Below are 9,347 nucleotides of genomic sequence, written 5' to 3'. Positions count from 1 at the left end.
TGGATAAATATCTTTTGAAGCTTGGTTTTACTAAGGGTAATGCTAATAGTAATTTATATTATAAGGTCACTGATGATGATATATTGATTATTGAAGTATTTGTTGACGACATTATTTTTGGAGGTGAAGATAAGTTGTGCATGGAATTTTCTAAGAATATGGAGAAAGAATTTGAAATGTCTATGATTGGGGAAATGAAATTTTTCTTAGGTTTGCAAATTACTCAGACTGACAATGGTATTCTCATCTATCAAACTAAGTGTGCTAGGGAATTGTTGAAGAAGATTCTAAACTAGTAAGTACTCCTATAGTTACCAGTGAAAAATTGACAAGGAAAGATGTTTTTGCACCAGTAAATTCTACAAGATACAAATCTATGATTGGAGTTTTTCTTTATTTGACTCAGACTAGGCCTGACATAATGAATGTTGTTTGTATTGCATCTAGATTTCAGAGTGATCCTAGAGAAAATCATGAGAGTATGGTGAAAAGGATTTTTAGATACTTGCAAGGTACATCAAAATATGGTTTGTGGTACCCTAAGGATGATGATTTTACTTATGTGCATATACAGATGCAGATTGGGCTAGAGATGTTGATTATTGGAAAAGTAAATCTGGTGGAGCTTTCTTTCTTGGAAAGAAGTTGATTTCATGGATCAGCAAGCAACAGTCATGTACTTCTTTATATACTATTGAAGCTGAGTATGTTGTTGCTTCTACTAATTGTACACAAGTTCTATGGATGAAGCAAATGTTGAAGGATATAAAGGTGGATTGTGATGAACCGGTAGTTATTCACTGTGATAACTCTGCTGCTATTGACATATCAAAGAATCTGGTATTTCACTCTAAGACAAAGCACATATCTATCAAGTATAAATTTTTGAAGGAGAAGGTGGAAGAAAATGAAGTCATACTGGTTTATGTGAATACTAAAGAGAAGATTTCATATATTTTCACCAAACCTTTGCCTAAAGAACCATTTGAGTACCTGAGAGATAGGTTAGGGGTTTCTGCCCCTCTAGCAGAAAACTGATTGATGTTTTTTGGCATCAGTCTGGTATGTATTATCGGATATACCATTCATTCCAACACTGATGTGGGGATGCTACTACTTAGGGGGAGTAGTTAGCTTTGTGATTCAATGGTTTATGTTTTTATTTTGATATTTTTGCTAGATTTCTAGCATTGATGTCAAAGGAGAGATATTGATGTGAAAAAGAAAAACTTAAGGATTGTTTACATTAGAGGGAGAGATATTTGTAATTTAGAGCTTTATAGAGATATCATTCACAAGGGGAGTTTGGTCTTTATTTCAGAACTTCATTGCTATATCTTTGAGTGGGAGATTTTTGGTTGTCTTCCATTGGGGGAGACTTGGTTGGAATTTCTTGGTACTTAGATTTTTTTAACATCTAGTGTTGCCATCAATGCCAAAGGGAGAGATTGTTGGCCATTTGGAGGAATTGATTATGTGGTTCATTGATGTTTTGTCATTGATGTCAACACTAGTTGTTTTGGATGCTTTACCAACACCCTTCTGGTCCTGGTAGGTTGAGTAGTTTTTGGTTGGTTTGGTTCCGGCATGATCCGATATGCTTGGTTATAGAATTGGCCTATTCATTATACTCATGTTCATATTTAGTCAATTGGTTTTGGTATGGTGATCAGATGCTATCCGGTTTTCTTGGAAGCTTGGCTTGTGGTACCAGCGAGGGTTTCATCGGTAGAGCTTTGATGGAGATATAGTGGGTTCTGGTTTATCTAGGTTATGGACCAACTTAGTGTAACATGTGGATTGGACTTCTCGAAACATTTCTGGGATGTCTTATGTGTTGGATATTATTTATTTGGTATAAGGCCGACATGTTTTGTAATTATGTAATTGGTTTATTGTCTGATGGCCGACCTGATTGTTTATGGTTGAGGGTTTGTATATATATGACGTAAGACCTCATTGTAGATAATCATGGGAATTAGATCATAGGTATAAGGTCAAGGAATGGGAAATGGATATGTAATGTGTGAATAATGTAATATCATTTAGGAAAAGGATTTGGTCGATCATTGGAGATTGAATTGGGTTTATGTAAGAGGATTTAGTCCTCCGGTATTGAGTTTAACTAGAATTATACTCAGGCATAGGAGATGTTATCTTTGTAGTTCAATCACTTCGCTGGATTGTAGTATGGATTTCTATGTAGTCAATGAGACTCCTTTTGTGATGAACAATGCGCTCTAGGCTATTGGCCTTCTTGCAAGTGCAGGCCCCTCAATTATAATTCACATACTTACTACAAAAGTATTATCTGACTGTGGGAAGGCTTCCCACCATGGTTTTTCCCTTTACCAGGTTTTCCACGTACAAATCTTGGTGTCATGTAGATGGTATTTATTCTTTGATTATTGTTTATGCTTAATTGATTTAACTAATATTCTGGTATTTGGTTTAAGCATTCAGGTATTAATGTTTTGGGTTTCGGTATTAAAGTTTTAATTGCTAAATGTTCTGGTAATTTGAGACAACTGATTCACCCCCCGCCCCCCCTCTCAGTTGACTTCTGGTTATTTGAACTGTCTAACAAGTTTAGGTTCATGTAGTTGTATACTATTTTACTATAAATTTATGTGTAGATGCATTTTCATCTTATGCATAAGTTCTAGATATTTTGGAATTTGCAGTTGAATAAGTCAATTATGCCCACATTTTTCTCAACTCGTTCCCTATAAAGGAGGAGCCTCATTTGTAATTATGTTCTTTTGCAAGCTAAGCGAAACTCTGCCAAATTTTTGTCTCAAGTGAAACTTTGTGTTCTCTTATGTTGAAATTAATCAAGTGACTAAAGAAAGCAATTGTATGCTCCAAAATTTGTGTTGGGAAAGTATTGTAGCTTATGAGTAGATGTTCTTATGTCATTTACTTATATGTGTTCCTAGCTTACTTGATGGTATTTGTATGTGTTGTATAAGTGAAGGAATTTTCTAAGCATGGATATGAACTTTGTGTTGTATTGCATATTTAGAGCTTTATTATAATACAGTAATTACGTGGGAGACTATGAGTTGTTGTTGGTTACTTTTCAGGGTTATAATAATTTATCTTGAAAACTTTGAGCTACAAGATATCTCTAGTTACTAAATTGGGAAACGTATCTTATCTTATGTAAGACTTTGTGCTTACATTAATATATATTGAAGTATATTGTTGTATACAAATTTGATTGATTATTGTAAGAAAATTGTATAAATTGTATCAAGTAAAGGGATTAATGTTAATTCTAAAAAAAGAGTATTATACACCCTAAGTTTACCCCCGGGATTTAATTTTTAGTTGTTGAAGTAGCAAGTTCTATTAAGGAACCTCCCCTTGCTAAGAGGAGAGACTTTGTCTCATCATAACTATGTGTGAAACATATATTTTGTCTTCAGTACGCTGGTGACAAAATATTCATCCATCACACACCTTTGATTAACTACACACGATTTGGAGCCTCTTTACATTTGGCATAAATAATTGTTCTAACACCCACAACAAACCTTGAATATGTTGTATCAATTGCAATTAGCTTATCAATAGATGAATAATATATTGGCTCATTTATATAGTCTTTATCAACTATTTTTTGAATGGCTATACTAATTATATCTTTATATTACATCTTTTATTCATCAAAAGGCTTCAACTTTGAATTTTTAGCATGAAGGAGAAGAATAGTCCAATTCTTTAATTCACTAAAACTTTGCATTCTTTATTTAATTACTCCATCATTGTCTTCAAAATTATGAATTTTATTGACAATTGACTCATAAGCTTTGCAAAAATCTTTCAATGGTTGTGGTGGCCTAGACATGTATTGGACTGCAATAGTTAAATCTTTGATCTTTGGCCCTAGAGCTTTCCACCCTTCAAAAATGTCTCTTAAGTCAGCCAAAAACTTCAAGCATTAAGCAACCCCTTCTGAAAGAATGAAAAAAGAGTTGTAGACATCTTCAATTTTGTTCAAAATTGATCTCAGTAAATGTGACAAACTCCCCTTGATCATTATTATAACTTTGTATTTTCCCACTGATTTTGTTCTCAAAATTTGTTGATCCTTAGCATGTATCTACTGCTAAAGATCATTTATTTTTTTCTCTAAGGATTGTATCTCCTCCATAGTCTTTGATGATTCTCCATGTTGGACAATCATAGGAGGGGGTACAATTACCTTCTTTTATAATTTTGTCCTTAGTTGAGAATTCTCAACTAGCACCTGTGTAGAGGACTGGTGCATCTCCACTCTCTCCTATAATAATGACATTTGTTTCATTTTTTTGTAGCTTTACAGCATCTAGAGTGAACATGGTCAAATGCATTGATAATGTTACTGCTTCAACCATAGATGTATCCTTCAGAGTTCATATTATTGCCCCACCCCCTGTCCTTTCTTCAACTCCAATCAGGACCCTAGGATTCTCAGTGCTTGGGGCTCGCACCAATTGGGATAATGCCTTAAGAGAGTGGTGATATCTTGATCCACTTTTCCCTCCTTCCTTCTCAAATTTTTTTATAAATGTGGTGTCTGGCTGCTACCTTATTTGATCTAGTAAGAAAATTGCTTCCAAATTCCATCTCGGTATGAGTAACATCCCACTCTCCTTAAAATTTTATTTGGCTTCCTCTGGGGTTACATGATCTAAATTAAGATCATTCAGAGACTGAATCTCTAGGACACCTTCGGTAGGACCAACCACTAGTAACCATAGAGTATTGAATTTGGGTCTCTTAACAAAATCTTCATCTAAAAAAATTATATGAGAAGAAATTCCTCACTCATGTTCACATTTATCAATTTGGAAAGTTTGGCCAAAATATTTTCTACTCTGAGGCTCTTCAACAATATACACATCCCTAGGAGGTGAGGAGAGAATTTGCTCAACTTCTTCCTCAATAACATCCCTACCACCCTAGCCTCCTACAACTTCTTACTATTTTATATCATGTTTATAGTGTATCTACTGCTATGTGGCATCTTTTGGAGTGTGCTCCCCTATTTCCTCATGGGCCATATAATTTTCAATATTGAAAGTCCCTATGAAAATGGACTCAAAATTCTCAAACATTGCCTCAATCCTCATGGCAGGCCTTGATGATATGATGAATCAATAAGGATCCAAACAACTACTGAGAGGTGGGGGATGAATCAGTAGATAGAAAAATAACTTAACTTTCACCAAACTCAAAAACAATCTCTGCACCAACTAGTTCAAACACTAAACTACAAACTACAATAGAATTGTCAAGTTAACCGGTTTACTGGCATAACAAAATAATAGTGTAATAGCTTTAAAACTCCCAAATCATTCAAAACATTGAAATAATTTACTAATAATAGTCAAAGCACATTTCTGATTACTATCGATCATCTTAACATATCTAAGTGGATTTAACAGTTAAGCAAATTAACCATATCAAAACATAACCACAAAAACCATTCACCAATTGACACAATGATTTTTGACGTGGAAACCCAAATATGAAAAACCACGGTGGGGATGAATACGCACAATTATTTTGAACTCTTCTAAAGTTCACCCTGTTAGGAGCCAAGCCTATTAAAGCTTTACAAAATGTCTTGTTAGGAACAGATGCTATTAGGGACCACCCAGTTAAGGGATTGACTATAATGCCCTGTTAGAAGTAATACCCTGTTAGGAGTAACCTCGATAGAGGATTTGAAATCCAAGCTAATGGATCACCTAGTTAGAGGATTTAGATAGCACTAAGCCTATTAGAGCTTACCCGGTTAAGGGATTTAATTGTTGTAATTGTTAGAGAACAACAGGGGTTTGTTGATCTGGTAAATAGCACTACTCTGCTTGATCAAATCCTTTTCATGCTCCTATTTGCCTTCACACATACTTCAAATACTCCTTCTAGTTCAGCAATTAATCACACTGACACTTAACCAAAATTTCCAACACTACAACAAAATAATTCATCGACCTTATAAGAAAAATAATAGGTCAATAACACATCACAAACCTAAGATCTCATAGAGATTACAAACAAATTGGTTCAAGTATGACCATTAGATTACATAGAAATCATCAGCACATTGTTCAAGACAACCTCGATTGCTCCTTGATCACTGCTCATCAATTCAATTTCCTCTTCATGCAATGTACTCGCTCATTCCCAAGATAAAATTGTTATCTCTACGCGCCAAAAACTACTTGAAACTCATCACATACAACATGCATACGTGGCATAATCATTATCGATCACCATTTGATCATAAATCAATACAACCGATTCACCAAGCTCCATCGGTTAGGGTTTGGCATATCAACAAGTAGGGTTACCGGTTGATCTCACTGCTTCTAAAGTATTACTGGTTTCCTTCACTTGCTCAACTACAGGTTGCAAAACAACATCATTATCGGTTACAATTGACATCAATGATAACATAATAGTTCATCAATGCAATCTTCAATCAAATGCCAACAATCTCCCCCTTTGGCATTGATGACAATACAAATATAAATACTTTTTATTGTGATGATTGAGAGTAATGCACATTGCACATACATAGGTATAGGAATCTTGGTTTACATTTTACCATGTACTCTCCTTCAACTGAGTCACCATGTCTTAAGTTGGTAATTGGCTACAGTTCTCCTCTCTATCAATCATACAATTCTTCTCCCCCATAATCATATAGTTCTTTTTCCCCTTTGACAATAATGCCAAAGTGAAAGTAAAACATGCAGTGTCATACTTCACTGTTATGCAACAATGATCTGCAACTTGTTGCTCCCCCTATGGAGTAGCTTCACTCTACACCAATCTTGCTTCAAGATCTTAAATTTGCTCCAGGACTGATGTCTTCCACATCTTCTCAATTGACCTAATGTAAGGGCACAACAACTGACTTCTAAGATACTCAAAAGTAGTCTTAGGCAGAGGTTTAGTAAAGATATCCATTAGCTGCTCCTTAGTAGATACATGCTCCCGTAACACATCTTTACTCTACACTTTCTCCCTCAAGAAATGATATTTCAGCTCAATATGCTTAGTTCTAGCTTGCAACACTGGGTTCTTTGAGATATTTATTATACTGGTGTTATCACATAAAATGTTTACCAGTTCTATGATCTTCAACTTGAATCCTTCCAGAATGTGTTTCATCCAGATTGTCTGGGTACAATTCATATACGTTGCAACATATTCAGCTTCAACAGTGGACTATGATATATAGCTCTTCTTCTTTCTACTCCAAGATACAAGTCTTCCTCCAAGAAATAATGCACCACTAGTTGTTCTCTTCCTATCATCAACATTTCCTACCCAGTCTGCATCTGTATGAACCTCCAAATCAAAGTTACTTGCATATGGATACCATAATCCATAATCAATAGTACCTTTCAAATATCTAAATATCCTTTTAGTTTCAATCATGTGTGTCTCCTTTGGGTTTTTCTTAAATCTAGCAACTAATCCAACTGCATGAGAAATTGTCATGCCCAAATTTTGGGCAAAAACACGACGGCAATTTTTTTTTAAAACACTTAATTACTTGTGACCTACATTTAATTAGATATGATAACTTAATAAGCTTCACTAAAAGAAATCTTGATTGACATTAGGAATGGGCTTCTAAAGTGAGTGATAATTTAGTTACTTAATTTAGGAGACTTAAGTATTATCTCAATCTCCTAATCGGATTAATAAACAAATTAGATTTTAATCTACTTAGCAATTACATTAAGTACCTTTATCTAAACTAAATAATTCTAACCCTATTAAATTATCACAACCCTGACAACTAATTAACTTACCTAGGTCAATCTTCGACTTTAATTCTATCATGAGTTAATTATTATTCCCTTAAATATTTAAATAACTCCAAGATTCATTAAATTAACATTAATACAATTCCTTGTATTAATAATAATTTAAATAGGCAAATATTGAAACGTTCCCAATGTCTTCAAATTAACATTTATAAGTTGGCTTAGAAAATAAATCTTCCTTGAGTGACAATTAAGCCCCCTAAAAGATTTTAATAATCAAATACAATTAAATTACCCCTTTAGGTTAAAATAATCATTTTCACTAAAATTACCCCCTTGGGACTTAAACATTCATTTACCAATTACACCCCCATATAGAATATAAAACACCCCTCTTAAAATTAAATAAAATATCCAACTAAATATTACCTTTTTTAAAAAAAATCCTCTTATATTAAAATAACTCTAATTAACTTTTTATAAAAATTCCTTCGTTAAAAAGGTTATAACAAAATACCTCTTTTAAAAATAAAGACCCCCTTTAAATAAAAGGGAACACAAAAACTCAATATAAAACTACTTGTCTAAAATGGGGGGAAATTTTCCCAATAGCTTTATTTTAAAATTCAAAAGGAACCACCCTTTAATATAATTATTTTTTTAAACCCTATTTAGGGTTTACCCATTTTTTTAAAAAGCATGAAAATTTATCTAATCTTTTATCTACTTCTATCCCTAACTGAAGTTAGGGTTTATTGGCTTATTGTTACTTGTTTTTTTTTTGCAGGGCGGATTGAAGTCATAGGGCCAAGCTTCTACCTCCGCCAATGATGATGGTGGACGAAGTATGCGGAGGTTATCAGCGAGGAAGGCAGTGGAGTGGTGGCTGCGGACGGCGCCACTATGTGTGTCGTGGCCCACACAGTGGGGACGCGGCCCACATAGTGTGTGTCTCGGCCCATACAGTGTGTGTCGCAGTCCGCACTATGTGTGTCACAGCTCACACTGTGGGGTCACGGTCCACACACTGGGTATCGCAACCCTGTTGTGTGTGCCTCAGCCCACAGCTCACCCTTCCCCAAAACCCGACACACAACAACTTTTTTAGTTGCTAGGTTAATAGTATTTATTTTTATTGTTTAAAACAAAATAAACAATTTGTTAAATTGATAAACATAATATGCAATGTATATTTTAATATATATTTTTATGTATATATATATGTACATATATATGTGTATATATACATATATACATATATATGTATATATGTGTGTGTGTGTGTGTACATATATACATATATATGTGTATACATATATATAAATACATATATGTGTATACATATATATGTGCACATACATATATATACATATATGAGATTCACAGTCTTAGAACAGATTCATTAAATTGTATAGCAGCTTATATTTACATGTGTTTTATATATATATATATATGAACAGCAAAACACATTCATTGATATCCAGTGCATTTTACAGATTTGCATGCTAGTAGTATTATTATTTTATAAACATGTATTGTGTAGATAAATTTATATCAACATACATTTAC

Source organism: Cryptomeria japonica, chromosome 4, assembly GCF_030272615.1.
Source record: "Cryptomeria japonica chromosome 4, Sugi_1.0, whole genome shotgun sequence".
In the NCBI taxonomy this organism is placed as follows: domain Eukaryota; kingdom Viridiplantae; phylum Streptophyta; class Pinopsida; order Cupressales; family Cupressaceae; genus Cryptomeria; species Cryptomeria japonica.
Note: the sequence above shows the minus strand (reverse complement) of the source record.